Genomic DNA, 15,881 nt, shown 5'->3' with positions numbered 1-15,881 from the left:
ACATGAATTTCATATTTAGAAATTGTCCCTTGTTTTAAGAATCCCCTTATTTCTCAATTCCAAACTTTGATCATTTTACAATGCAAGAAATTATCTTCTATCCTTTTTTAGTGGTTTTGATTTTTAAAAATTTAATGTTTAATAAATCTGGAAATATTTTGGCATATAGTATAAGGCCAGAATTTAATTAAAAGTCATAATCCATTACCCCTTACCATTTGTTGAACAAGTCCTGCCTAAATACTAATTAGCTTTTGGTGTTTTCTTAAAAATCTATTTCTGTACCTTAGTGTGAATGATAAAATATGTATGTGTTCAAAAACATCTTATGAACGTGATTCTTTCATCAAATATATAAATATGAATGTATACTTTAAAATCAAATTTTAAAGAAATTCAGTTCATAATTTGAAAATATTTAGAACCTATATCTATAAATTGTTCATTTAACAAATACCTGATTGCATCTAGACTTTTCTCATTTCTCCATGGATTCTGCTTCAGGAGTTCTGACATGGGAAAGTCCAAGCTAGAAATATCTTTAAAAACTCCATGAGAATCTGTGGATAATCCATGGTTGAAAACCTATATTCTATGATTATAGGAAGACGATGGAGCAGGAACTCCAGGATTAAGTCCTTCCACTAGAACATCTATTAAGCTTGCTGGGACTGTCTGAAACAAACACTTTGAAACCAGCAGCCAGTAAAACATGCCTGCAGGACATAAACTTTGTTGGTCACCCACATGACTGTCCTCATTCTCCAATTCCTCTGGAGGTCAAGCTGATACCATTAGACCTGATCCCCCCATCCTAACTAAAATTGTTAGACTACTCAGTATGACCCAAGAGCCCAGACATTAATAACATTGCTGACATTCCAAGGCTTAGAGATCACCTCCAAGAAGTCAAGGGCATGGGCCAGACCCTTTGGACAAGACTAATTTCTTTACTGTACAGTAGCCCTTATAAGGAAAGAGAAAAATTCAACAAAGAATTTAGGATTTCCCATGATAAGGATAGTCCAGGATTCCTTATTATCTCACAACTAGTTTTTCTTTTTACATGATCCAATGATACTAAAAAAGCAGGATAGATTTATTACCAAAATAATATCCAATATAGATATCAAAATGTGGCCACAGGTAGATATAAAATGAGTTTAAAAATAGGATAGGACAGCTATCCCCAAAGTCCTTCCTGTAAAAGTTGACTGGACAAAAGTGTGGACTGGTATACAGCATAAATACATGAATGTATAAATAAATAGACTTACTATAAGAACTTAATCAATGAAAAAGCATTTCAACTGCCCTGTACACTGTCTTTGTTTATGGTATTAAAACTGAGGTGACAAACCTCCTACAAAGGTGTGTTGGTGGTCACTTGTCCTTGGACACACAAGAATTGGAGGCAAAGAGATGTGGACTTGGAGAAGTCTGGAGCCAGTTTGCTCCCTGCAGGCTCAAGATCATCCTTTCCCACATAGAAAATACAAAATAACAACAACAACAAAAAGCCAAACAAAAAAACAAAAAACAAAAAAAACTGAGGTGATAGATTTTGTTAGAAAACAGAAAATAGGTTGCCAGACTCCTTAACTACTTCAATTACTGGGTTTTTTGGGAAACTTTGAAGATACTTTAACCCCAGAAGAAGGAAACTTTATAGACCAAATTAATAGCTTTCCAACTTAGGAATTAGATAAACCCAAGAACAAGAACACCCCCTAGTCTAGTCTAGACAAAGATCCCTGATGCTATTATAATAAAAATGAAAAATGGAAAAACATTTTCCTACTTTAACAGAAAAGATAGAATCTAAGCACGTCTACAAGGAAGTATCTGCCATCTGCCCACAATTGCTATTAACATAAAAAGGAGAAATTTCCATGCAATTGCAAAACTGGAACATTCTATTTCTTATGGGCTACACTATTAAAACCATACTAACTTTCCATCATTCCTTTTGAGTAAAAAAGAGGTGTTATTGATAGGAATCTCAGCTATACCCATAGACTCTGTTTTTGTCTTACTCACTTCTTGTCTCTCTGGACTCTCACCAGTTAATATACTTTTTTCCTTAGTGAATCCATGTCAATGAATTTGTGGGAGTAAAACCTTTATGTCAGTGAGATGCCATGATAAAGTGAGAATCATTTCTGGCTGCACTCTGGAAATCCAAGAAAGAGATGAATTCCGTGTACATAGTTCTATGAAAGCATAGATTGATAACTAACTGTGATGCTTCCACCACCAATATCTCAGACTTTGCATTTGTCCCCAGTATTCTCTTGGCTACAGATAGTTCATATGTAGAATAGATAAAGGAGACTGAACTCTTAAAGTTCTCAATCAATCCATCTATGCCTTTCCATAAACTGACCCAACGCATATTAATAAAGTCTTGTGGTCCATCATATCCACATACTTCCAAAAGGGACTCAAAATTTTCTCTATCAGCCATTGCCATACCCCTTCTTCCCAACAAAAAGGCAACTGAGTATGATTACCATTTTTATAAGATTTAAGGTCCATTAACAAGTTCATGTGTTCTCACTTCCCTGCATGCCCTGGCCATAATCCTAACTACAAGATAGTTACTACCTTTACAATGGTAGAGCTATGCTTATGACTATTTTAGTATGCTTTGCCACCCCAGCTCATAGTATATTTTTGCATTTACTTGGGTAAATAAACAGTACCTGTGACAGTTATGTCTCACTGATTTACAGAAGTATCGTCTCAATTTTTACAAACAGGAATCTGCTCTTATATAATACATGGATGATCTTCTGCTTCTCTCTACAGATTAAAATCTTACAGAATTGATTCTATCTACTTTCTGACAAAATTTTAAGGACAAATTCCAATTTTGTCAGACCCAAGTGCATTGTCTAGGACATGAGAGTATACAAAATGATAACTCTCATTTCCCTCAAAAATTGGAAGCTATTTATCATTTTTCCTGACCATTTATTAGAAGAACACTTGAAGGAGTTCTTGGTGTCACAGGGTAGTGTAGACATTGGATTTCTAACTTTGCTGAACCAAATACCACTTTATATGATCTGATGATAGCTGACACATCTTAGCTGACAAACACTAGAAACTGATTTTGGTAACTTTAAGTTTCTTTCAAATCCCTTTACACTTACACTCTTCAATTACCAGAAAACTTGGTTTCTAATTGTATATGAAAGATTGGAAGAAGCACTGGGGATTCTAATTCAACAAGACAATATATCATAGACCCATTGCTTTTCATAACTTTTTACTTACCCCATATCACCAGCTTATAGCAATTGTAATCTTAACTGAAGTCTTTGTTCAGGTATTGGGGAACTTCAATAACAATTTATGAAAAAAATAGGAAAGACTAAATTGTCTACTTAGATGGTCTCTGGCCACACCAAGAGAGCTCCATAGACTGCCCTAAAATACTGAGATGGAGTGTCTTGAAAATGTTAGCCCACCATGTAAAAAAACTTGAAAATCGCCTTCAATAAGCCTTAGATAGAAAACTTCAAGAATATTTCAGGACAAATTCCATTAATCCAAAAATCCTGAGAAATCTGTACTTGTGAGTCATGAATACTAGCCAAAATCTTTAGGCCTCTCTGAATATCTACAAATGGATTTAATCTAGTTAAGCCCTATATGATATTTTAGATTCCTAGTCTGCTCAAAGCAGGTACCATGAAATCTGTCCACTTAAACAATGGGGATTTATTAGCTTGCATTCTGATGCCAGAAAAATGTCCAAATTAAGTCATCATCAAGGCGGTGCCTTCTTCACTAAGACCAACTGCTAGTGATCCTTGGCTTCTTTATAGCCATAGGAATGGGTTTGATTTAAGAACATGTTTTTTGGAGTACATACAGCTTCAAACCATCATATATAGCTATGAATATATTCTTACTATTATTTATATGTTTTCTTTCCTTGCTTAAAAACAGCTGTTCTGAGGGTAGCAAAGTAGCAGTTAGTCTTTGCAAGTGTCTCTTAGGAAAAGTCATCTACTTGACTACTGATAGAGTTGCCCATTTCATTGGAATAATAATTAAAGAACTTAAGTTTGTCTCTTAGAAGCTTCAATTTCACAGTTCTCATAGAAAATAGAATGAAAGAATGGAACATTAAAATTGAAACTTGTAAACCTATATGCGGAACTTCTATGGTTGAGATCAAAGGCTTTGTCCCCTTAACTCTCATGGCCATTAGTTCCACTTCCCCCAACAAGAATACAAAGATTGGTATGAACTTTTTACTGGATGCCCCACACATCTGGTGATTTCAACTCAAACCCTGACTCAGCTCTTTAACAGACTGATATGAACAGATTTTATAAAGCTTTAATGAAAAGTTGTTATAACCAGGTACAGATGGCTTTTCCCAAGAATATACCAAAGGAATTGCCGCATGATCTTCAGCCCAGAAACTCAATTTACTGTAAATGATACCAACTTAAGATTGCTCTTGAATTTCATTGGAAAGAATCTTTCTATAAACTATTAAACATAAACACTGCATTTAGAGAATCAATCTCTGGATTCATGTTTCCCAGTTGAAAAAACACTATGCATCTACTTTCTCAAACTCGAAGGGAGACAGACTTCTCAAGAAACTTGGATTGAGAGCAGACTGCAAGACATTGATAGCCTCAATCCAAGTCCTTTAGATCAATTCAGTTGAATGCTAGGAACCAAAAACTGCTCCACCTATCACATTTACCTTTGCCTCTTTCTCTTATACATCTTCTTTCTCTTATATCTTTTCCTTCACTCTTTTGGTATAAGAATTTTGATTGCTAAAGTGAAATTCTAAAATTTTCTTCCCCGGTATTGTTAAACTGGATACCAGAGATTAAAACTTGGCATTTAGATTACACTTGACACCAGTGAATCCACTCTAGCTAAAGAGTTTAATCAAATTGCTGAAATTGTAGCATTTTGTCTGGGAAATGGTAAACTTACCACTGATCTTTGTACCAGACAGTGACATCATTTTCCTTTCACAATGTGCTGCTAAAGAGGTGTTATGATGATCAATATCAAGAAAAATCAAAATAGAACTGTCCTAGACACTCATTCCCCACAAAGCTGCCACTTAAAATACCTGGAAGCAGCCTTTGCAAAGAGGCTATAAACAAGATTCCCTCTCCTGAGCAAAACCACCCAAATTGGAACCATCACTGCCTTTTATAACTACATAAACTACACTCTTATTTGCACTGCTGTTAACTTCATTGCCATTTCTTCCAAATGGCATACCCCTTTTTGGCTTAGGAGACAATCTAGATACATGTCTACAACCTCAGCCCTCCCAAAGTCCCTGTTTTCCATAAGCAACTTCATATCCCTGTGAAGACGTTTTATGGTTTTCATGCTCCCAGTGTCCTCTAATCCATGCAATTATAAAAATAAAAATGAATTCAACATTCACTTGATATAATTTGTTCTAGTAAGTCATTCAGGAACACAAACAAAGATATCTGTTTACTATTTTTTGGTGCCTAAATATGGGCTCTAAGTCATTTTGTTTGACTATTCGTGAGTCTGTGGAACTCAAGTTTCCTAGAGAATTCCTGCTAACTGAACAGGATTTTGCTATCTCTTTTCTACTCATACCGCTTTTCTGATTTGAGTCTGGTGAAATCTGACCAAATGCCTTTGACTATGTAAAATTATTTTATTTTCCTTGCAGATGCTAATATCTTAATAACTGTGGCCCTTAGGTAAAAGGACATGATCATAAATTTCCAGGAAGAAAGTCATTGGAATTAACAGAGGAAATTTAAGATTTAAGAAAGATATAACAAACTTCAAGACTACCAATGAATCCTGGGTTTCTTATTTCTTTCTTAGTATACAGCTCTGACAGCCATGCAGAAAGCTAAGAAACAATATATTTTGCAAGAAGAAAAGAACCATTAATAACCTACGCAAACTAAGTAAGACTGCAAGAATTTGTAGAACCTCAGTTAATAAAGGAGTGGACAAACAATGGTAGGTATTAATGTTATGCAAGGCTCAAAGTAGGAATTTTTGTACAACAAACTGTGGTAGAATATAGAAAGATTTTAAATGTACTTAGCTCACAGTGTGTGCTATTTTAGGGAAAAAGGGGTATACTTACTTATCAAAATATTTTTTGGAGAATTTAATATCATCAAGAAGGGTAGGGAAGCTAATGAAGAAATATACAGGGAAAACAAGGGTTATGCAAACCTATTCATATCAAAATTATCTTTTCTAGAGATTCAGAGTACAGATGGGATTCGATTTCTTGATTGACCCCAGTGGTAAAGGAACTTGACTAGGAGACGTTGTCCAAGGACTTCTGCTAATTCTCAAGCTAATATTTATTTTCAGGAAGATTGTTTGCTCTGTTCTCTCCAGAGTCTTAAATGCTTCTGCACAGCAACTTATATGACAGATAATTTAAATTCAACCTCAAAGGTGAAAGTCACAAGAAACCTTGATGGCAATCATCACTAATGAATCTTGGGTGATAATCAATTTGAACAGTATTGATCTAGAACTCTGAACAAGTCAAGATGCAAGTTAGATTACAAGACTAACCAAGATTTGGTAATGTGAGAGATTCTGAAGGACAAAAATTTTCTACTTTGAGCCTTACATGACATTAGGACCTACCACTGTTTGTCTCCACCCTTCTCAGTAGTCTTCTCATAACCTTAACCACCACATGCTAAATCCTCATTACTTAACCAACTGTTGCTAAATTACAAGGAAAATTTTTCCCTATTTCAAGAATTGTGTTTAGTCCAACTGTTTCCCACATCAGATAAAATTCCACTTCTCTCTCATGTTAAAGAATTATAAAATTTCATCAATCTTGCCCAAAGCAGAACTTGCTTTTTGGAATGGCTTTCATACTACAGCATTTTAAAAGAAGATTTGGGCCATTCTGGTTGATTTTTTCCATAGAAATAATTGATTATTTTACAATATTGATCTTTCCATTCCATAGTACCTTTCTCTATTTATTTAGATTTTGGAATATTTCTACCTAGGTATGAAGTATTATCCTTTCTAAATATCATTGGATTTACTTTGATGAAATATATCAATATTTTTATGACATTCACTGATAGAATTAGCAGATACGTAGGAGATAGGAATAACACAATTTCTAAATTTTACGTAATGCATTTATGTTCATAAAAGAGATTTTTTTCAGTAATTTTACTTTCTTGTAATGTGTTTGTCAGGTATGGTTTCAAGTTTAAATTGGATTCAAAAGTTGAGTTGTGGTATATTCCCTCTTTTTGTATTCTCTAGAAGAGTTTGGATAAGTATGTTGCTATTTCTACCTTGAATATGTGTCAACTTTGAAGCCATTGGGGCTAATAAATTATTTATTTAATTATTTAAATATAAAACTAATTTTGTACCTTTATGTACCTTTTTGGTAAATGCTTTCTGTGGCAGTTAGAGATTATTTCATGAAACCTGAAAGAGGAAGATTATGTTTGTCAACCTATCTATTCCTTTGGATGTGATATCCTTTCCTTGCCTCGAATTCAGTTGAAAGGCCTTTGATTAGATCACTTGATAAGATTGCTTTAGGGCTTTTAATTGGACTGTGGGGTGTGACTTAAGTTGAGACCCCATCCCCTGCTGGGTCTGCTATAAATGGACTCACAGAGACAGAGGCAAAAGGGAACCTGCATATTTTATTTTGCAGTGTGAAAGAGAGGATGGAGTAAGCACAAAACCTCCAAGATGCTGTACCCATGGAGCAGTTCAAGAGGAGACCAGCCCTCCTATTGGTCTGACATCTTATAGCTGAACTTGGGAAGACAGCGGAACAGCTGAGACTGCTATAGGAAGCCCTGAAAGAGGCAAGCCCTATGTTAGCTTTCAGCTGAAATCTGGAAGAAAGCAGAGTTTAGCTTAAGAGAGGAAACCTGGAGGGGAAGGAGAGCCCAGACAAAGATTTCCTGCCATCTTGCTTCAACATATGACAACTGACTTTGGTGAGGAAATACCTTCCTTGGTGCCTTGTGTTGGACTTTTCAAGGCCTTAGAACAGTAAACTTTTACCCTAAATAAATCCCCATTAAAAGGGCCAACATATTTCTGGTACTTCGTATCAGCAGCCCTTTGGCAAACTAAAACACTATCTTTTAAAGATTTTTTTCATTGCAGTTCATTTCCCAATTAAATGTCAATTTGTTCAAAATATCCTCTTAGATTACTAATACTGATAAGATATTTAGTGATGTCTTTTTTTCTCCTTAATCAGTCTTACCAGGCTGTTATAAATTATAAAGCTTTGTCAGAGAAAAAAATATTCCATGTTTTAGACTCCTAGGCTTTTCAAATATCATACAATAGTTCAGGTTAAACAATGGGAATGCTGTTGCTTACAATTTTGAGGCTAAAAGAAAGCCCAAATCAAGGCCTCATCAATGTGATGCCTTTTCCTGAAAACTGGCACTTGGAAAGGCTGTCTGTGATCCTTGGTCCTTAGCTGGGCACATGGCAAAACACATGGTGGCCTCCTCTGGCCTCTCCTTTCTCTTCTAGGTCCTATTAGTTTCAGCTTCTGGCTGGTCACTCTTTGGCTTTCTGTCTCTGACTGAATTTCATTCTGCCTGTAAAGAATCCCAGTAATAAGATTAAGACTTATCCTGATTAGGCTGGGCCTAACATTAACTGAAGTAACCCCATCAAAAGATCCTACTTACTTTAGGTTCACACCCGCAGGAATGGATTAGATTTAAGAACCTGCTTTTCTGGGGTACATGCAACTTCAAACCACCACACTTGGTTTTGTTCCTTCTCTTCTCTCTTATTTAGGTTTTTTATAAACCATTAATACTTTTTTCTTTTTATTATTTTGTACTCTACTTCCTTTGGGTTATATTGACTTTTTTCTCCTAATATCTTTGGATAGAGTCTTATAGCCTTGATTTCAAGCTTTCTTCTTTTATAATATGTCCATTGAAGGCTAAATTTTCCCCAATATACAGAATTAAACTATATTCCTTAATTTTAGATAAGCTTCATTTTTATTAACATTTAAATGCAAAATATGTTCTAATTTAAATTGAAAATCCACTTTGACTTATGGGTTATTTAAAAGCATACTAAGAAAAATGTCAACTTTTTCTTAGTTATCTTATTTTTTAAAAGATACATAGATCACACAAAATGTTACATTAAAAAATATGAGGTTCACATATTAATTAATTTATATCTTTAATGGATTCCTCATTAAAATTCCACTAATTTTTTTTGAAAAAAAACATACTATAATATCAAATATTTGCTGTATATTTAGCTATTTTTTATTCTTCTTATTAAAGATAATTCTAGTTTAATTCCACTTAATTCCATTATAAGGTCAATTTGGTACATGTACAATGTTTACTTGAAAAGGATGTATATTCTGTACATGTCAAGTCTAGTGTTCAAAATATCACAATTATGTAAAATTTAGGAATTGTGTTATTCTGACCTCCTACATGCCTACTAATTCTATCAGTGAATGGGAAAGCTGTAAGAATAGTTTTCTCTCTGATTTCCAATTTGTCTTTTTCCTTTTTTCTGAAAAATTTTGCTTTATGTAATTTAAAGCTGTTGTTATTAATGTCTGTATATAATTAGAATTCCCCAAAGTAGATTCATATTTTCATCATTATCGAATAGTTTCTTTATCTTTAGTATTGTTGCTTGTCTTAATGTAGGCATTAAGACATTTGTCTATAGCACATTTATCTTGTGCATATACAGCACATTTATCTTGGTCAATATTTATATGGCATGATTGACCATTTCTTTCACTTAAACTTCTCTGTGTTTCATTTGCATATGTTGTTGATTCAGTCTAATTAGCTTTGTATTTAAATGTTATATTTAATGCAGTTACTGATAGTTGTGTTTAAATCTGCCATATTGCTCTGTTTTATATTTCTCAAACCTCTTTTAAGTTATCCTTTTTTCCTCTCTTTTCCTCTTGTGTATAATTTTTCCTTATCTAATCTTCCTCTCTATTACCTTGTTTCTTATATAGTCTTTTACAGCTCACTTAGAGAACATCATCACAGAGATTACAATATGCATTTTTAAATTAGAACAATCAAATATAAATGAGTATTTTTGTCACTTCCTAGGCATTATTGTGACCTTATGACTTCTTAATCCCATGTAATCCTCTCCTGACCTATTTTTGCCATGAATTTAATTCTACACATATTTGAGAACTCATAATTACTAAAATTGTCCTGCACAATAAACACTAATTTATATTTCTGATATTTTCTGCATTTTCATGTTTCTCCTTAGGATAATTTACTTTTTGCCTAGAGATTTCTCTTTAGTACTTCTATTTGCATAGGCTTCTAGTGAAAAATTCAGTTTGTGAGTTTAGTCTGTCTTTAGTTTTGAAGAGTGATTTTTTCCTGGAATTGTACTCTGGAAGGTATTTTCTTTGAGCATTATCCTAAACAGTATATGTGGATATTAGAGCAATTAAATTTTATGTGAAAGAAATAGAAATATAATTGAACAGGAAAGCACATATTGGGAAAATATTATTAGACATATATAAAATTATCTTAAAAATCAATATGAAAAAGTTTAATACCAATTCAACAAATAGGCCAAGAATATGAATGGCAAAATAAAATGTAATTTAGTTAATAAGCATATAAAATTTTTTCTTCTTCATTGGTAATGGAGTAACTACTGGATTTTTTTCCCAGTTCTGTAGAAAGAAAATTTAAAATATAGCTTAGTAGAGGAAAGTATGCTGAAAAAGACTTTGGAGAACATATGTAAAATTCATATTTTATAGGACACATATTAATCTTAAAGTCTCTGGACCTGTGATGTGGCTTTTTATTGTGTTTTTGAATCCTAACTCTTCTACCTGCCTACTCCTCACACACAAATTACAGGTGTGGTTTGAAAATTATGCTCTCTTTACTTAATGGAGTAACATTTAATTATTATTGTAAATAAATTTTCAAAATATTTATTAAACAATAAAGCCATCAATATATTTCTGCTTGTGAACTTACCCAGGCATTAAATCACTATAGCTATCACCATAAGTATTTTATCTATTGCAGTTAAGGGCACTCTAGATCACTATGACTGAGTTTGTGGGACACAGTTGAAAGAGTTCTTACAGGTTTTATGTTAGGAAACAAGAAAGGCTTTGCAACAGAAATCTAAGTTTACAACTTGAGGTTAGAATGAAAGGCACAAATTAAACCAAAAATAAATAAAAGGAAGAAAATATTGAAAATAAAAGAAATCAATGAAATTGAAAATATTCAAACATTAAAACGATAGAATCAGTGAAATGAAGAGCTGAGTATTTTGTTCTTTGAAAATATGACTGAAATTGATAAACTTTCCACCTAACTGATTAGAGGAAGAAGAGAAAAGATACAAATGATTAACATCAAGAATGAAAGGGAGAACGTTCCTCCAGAATCAAAATCTGTTTGAAGGACTTTCAAGGACTCATCTTAGTTTCTTAAGGCTGTTGTAACCAAGTACCACGAAGTGGGTAACTGAAACAACAGAAATTGATTGTCTCACAGTTTTGGACACTAGATATCTTAAATGAAGGTATCAACAGGGGTATGCTTCCTCTGAAGTCTGCAGTGAACAGCCTGTTCCCTGCCTCCTGGCTTCTGGTGGCAGCTTGCAGCTCAATCTGTCTCCGTCATCACATGGCTTTCCCCCCTCTGTTTGTGGGGAATACAAATAGCGGTCATATTGGAGTAAGGCCCACTCTAATCCAGTTGGGCCTCATCTATCTTATCTAATAGCATGTTGGGCCTCATCTTATCTAATAACATCTTCAAAGACCCTATTTCCAAATAAGGTAATGTTCACAGAACCAGAGGTTAAGACTTATACATGTCTCTTGGGGGGACACACTTCAACTCCTAAAAGAAATATTATAAACATTTTTACATCAATAATTTTGATAATTTATATGAAATGGCCAATTTTCTTAAAAGAAACAAATGCCAAAGCAAACTAAGGAAAAAAGAGATAATCTGAACAGTCCCATGTTCAAAAAATTTTTTAAATGAAATTATAGATTAAAAGCCTCCCACAAAGAAACTGCAGGCCTAGTAACTTCACTGGTGAATTCTACTAACTTTTAAGAAAACATAATGCAATTCTCACCTACTTACCTTTAAAATAAAGTTGGGCAAAATGTTTCCCAATTCTTTTATAAGGCTATCATTGCCCTAATGCTAAAACAAGAAACCTAACAAAAAAAAAAAGAAGAAAAGAAAGAAAAAAAAGAAAAAAAAGTACAGACTAATGTCCTTCACAAATACAAGAGTAGTAATCCTTAACAAAATATTAGAAAATATAATGCACCAATATATTAAAAGGAGATACAAACATCGTCAACTGGTTATATACAAGGACCGCATTATGACCACATTAAAAAACATTTATTTGGGTGTGTTATTATGGGTGTATAGCAAATTACACCAAAATTCACTAGCCTACCACTAAAGAAAGATGCGTTTTATTCATGATTCTGTAATCCGGTTGGCACACACTGAGGACAAATATGACTTGATGGTTGGAGGCTGGAATCATCTGACTGCTATCAGACTCCAAGAGAGTAAAGGATTTTAAGGGAATATTATAAATACTTTTGCCTTCAATACTTTTTATAATTTAGATGAAATTGCATGAAAGCTCACATGACAGGGGACAGAATTGGGAAGAATCAAATATCTGAGAGCTAAAAACAGCTGGGATCCTCAGACATTTCTGTGTATGTCTATATATCTCTGTTAGTTCTTTCCCCATCATAATATCTTCAAGGTAGCTAGATTTCATATCTGGCAGTTCAGGACTCCTAAGGCACATACCCCAAGAAAGTCAGGAGAAGCTGTAGTTCCTTTTGTGACTGTGGTGGTTCTTAAATCTAATCCATTCCCATACATATGGACCCAGTGTAAGTGGGGCCTTTTGATGAGGTTACTTTAATTAGGTTGACCCACCTCAATCAGGATTGTAACTAATATTCTTACTGGACTCCTTTATAATTGGGATGAATACAGAGAGAGAGAGAGAAAGAGAAAGTAAGTCACAGAAGCAAGAAGCTGAAATAAATGAAACCCAGAAGAGAAGGGAGAGACCAGCAGATGCTGCAATGTGCCTTGCCATGTGGCAGAGGAATCAAGGATCTCTAGCTGCTGATCTTTGGGAAGAAAACATTGTCTCAATGATAACTTGATTAGGACATTTTCATGACCTCAAACGTTAACTAATAAATTCATATTATTTAAGCCAGCACATTTTGTGGTATCTGCTTTATGTAATCTAAGGAAACTAAAACAGTAATCTAATCTCAAAAGTTAGTGTTATATCTGCCATAATTTACTGGTTGAAGAGAATAAGTTTACTAAGAAGAACATGTGAGATGGGAAATATTAAGCAGAAATTCAAGAAAATACAATTTGCCAAACTATGGAGTCAACAATTTACATCCTTCTCACATGACATACATTCTTTCCACCTCTCCTGAGACTCACATGTTTCATTTTATTACAGAATTACCTAAATGTTGAGGATCTCATCAGCTAAATCTGATCCAGTTGTAGATTAGGATATGTGGGTGTGATTTATTAGGCACAGAGAATATTACTCTTGAACTAAAGACCTGTGAATTAAAGATACAAATTATCTGCCCTTTGCAAAACAATTGCAATGGTGGGGCAGGGATAGGATAATTCCTGTTCAAAATGGAGGAAAATGGAAACAGAAATTCAGGTGCATGTTGCCAGTTCTTTGACTGAACATTCTCATTGTTCAAGAACAATTGACCATAGTTTATGCTCTGCCATCTATATTCAACGTCCATCCCTAAGTTTGCAGTAGAGTACTTTATTTCAGCCTTCTTCTTGCTCACAGAATTATGTGGGTCCCAAGCCCTTCTTCCATTTTGTAAAATATCTGCTCCTTTTAGTCCAAGTGGGAAGGATTTCTGGTACAATTATTTTATTTTATTTATTTATTTTTTAAAATATTTATTTATTATTATTATTTTTAATTACATTAAAAAAATATATGAGGTCCCATTCAACCCCACCGCCCCCGCCCCCCACTCCCCCCACAGCAACACTCTCTCCCATCATCGTGATACATCCATTGCACCTGGTAAGTTCATCTCTGAGCATCACTGCACCCCATAGTCAATGGTCCACATCATAGCCCAGACTCTCTCACGTTCCATCCAGTGGGCCCTGGGGGGATCTACAGTGTCCCGTAATTGTCCGTGAAGCACTATCCAGGACAACTCCACGTCCCGAAAACGCCTCCACATCTCATCTCTTCCTCCCGTTCCCCACACCTAGCAGCCCCCATGGCTACCGTTCCCACACCCATTCCACATTTTCTCTGTGGACATTGGATTGGTTGTGTCCATTTCCTTTTAATCTTATTAGGATTCACTTCATTTAAAAAAATCCGCAGTCACAAATATCATTGAGATAAGCCCTCCTTTACTTTGACCTTCCTGTAGAGCTGCTGAAGAGTAATGCCATTAAGATTCATAGAAGCCCTATTGTTTTATGGGGACAATTTGAAATCATGCCCTTAAAATCCTTAGAGAGACTTTTTGTATATATGAGTCACCACATTAAGTCTTTCTGTATTCTTAACAAAGGGTTTAACAGCCACATCCTTGGCTTTATCTCTAAAACAGGTCATTCTAAAAGCATCCTGGATTGAATCTCTGACAAGAAGGCTTTTTTAAATTTTAGCATTGTTTGACATCTCTAACACTAGGAAAGAGAAACAGTTTTACTTACTTAACTTCATAACTAACAACCCGGTGGCTTTATATTTATATTTAATTTTTTAAAAATTTTTATTTTTTTTAACTATAGGCAGTAAACAGAAGCTACATAGCATTCTTAACAATCTTCCTGGAAATGTCCTTAGTTAGATCATCTACTTCATTAGGTACACCTTCTATTTTCCACATTCCACTCATTTGCATGTCTGGTTCTTGGTCTGAAAAGACTGAAATGACTAGTGACTTGGACGGCTAGAGTGTTTCTGACATTTCTAGTTCATTATGATTTCTCCATATCAGCTCCTTAGCATACCAAATTTAGGGTATCCGGACTTTTTATATATCAGCTCAGGGTTCTCAAGGCACTTATCTCAGGGAAGAGATGCAAGTTGAAAATTTACTATCTTTCTGTTCTGACTCAAATGACAAATAGTTTCATTTCTGCCATAGTATGTTGGTTGTGACAGTCACAAAGGTCTGTTTTGGTTCAAGGGGAAAGGGACATAGACTCCATCTCTTAATGGAGAAACAGTGGTAATGTTGAAAGAAAAGCACGTGTGATATTGTCATAGCCATTTAGGAAAATACAATTCACTATATTATCTATCTCTAGACATTTTGATCCTTGGCTTCCTCAATTTTGAAAATTTGAATTATGTGTTTAAGTAATATCATTTCAGAATCTCATATGCGTGGTTATGTTTTTTATAACTTTGAATAATGATTATCTTTTTCATTTGCTCTTTCCCATTAAATGAAGTAATATAAACTCCTGAAGATCTCATACTACTAAAAGTTTCTATAGTTACTGCTCCATTAATTTCTGCTATTTAGTTTCTTGAAAATTAGATACCAATATGATTTTTTTCTCTTTGAAATTAAACTGCTTCTATCAGAATCTTAAAGGATGATTTCAATTTTTAAAATCCCACTTATTTTATGTTTGTTTTTAACAGTTGTACTTGATATTTTGAATTTAAACTTTTTTCTAACCTAAGAGAATTTTCTTTTTCTTTTAGCACTTCGATTTTTAAATGCTTTGATTATTGTTTATGGT

General features: G+C 34.1%; 1 non-coding gene across 1 annotated transcript; it reads left to right on the top strand.

Annotated features, from left to right (window-relative positions):
- Positions 1-1,358: 1,358 nt before the first annotated feature.
- Positions 1,359-1,490, top strand: LOC111760629 (small nucleolar RNA SNORA38). Its single transcript, XR_002794261.1, has one exon. It is a non-coding gene; the product is annotated as a small nucleolar RNA SNORA38 (small nucleolar RNA).
- The last annotated feature ends 14,391 nt before the right edge of the window (positions 1,491-15,881 follow it).

The sequence above is a fragment of the Dasypus novemcinctus genome, chromosome 4 (assembly GCF_030445035.2).
Source record: "Dasypus novemcinctus isolate mDasNov1 chromosome 4, mDasNov1.1.hap2, whole genome shotgun sequence".
NCBI classification, from domain to species: Eukaryota; Metazoa; Chordata; class Mammalia; order Cingulata; family Dasypodidae; genus Dasypus; species Dasypus novemcinctus.
This window is presented reverse-complemented; position numbering and strand designations above follow the sequence as displayed.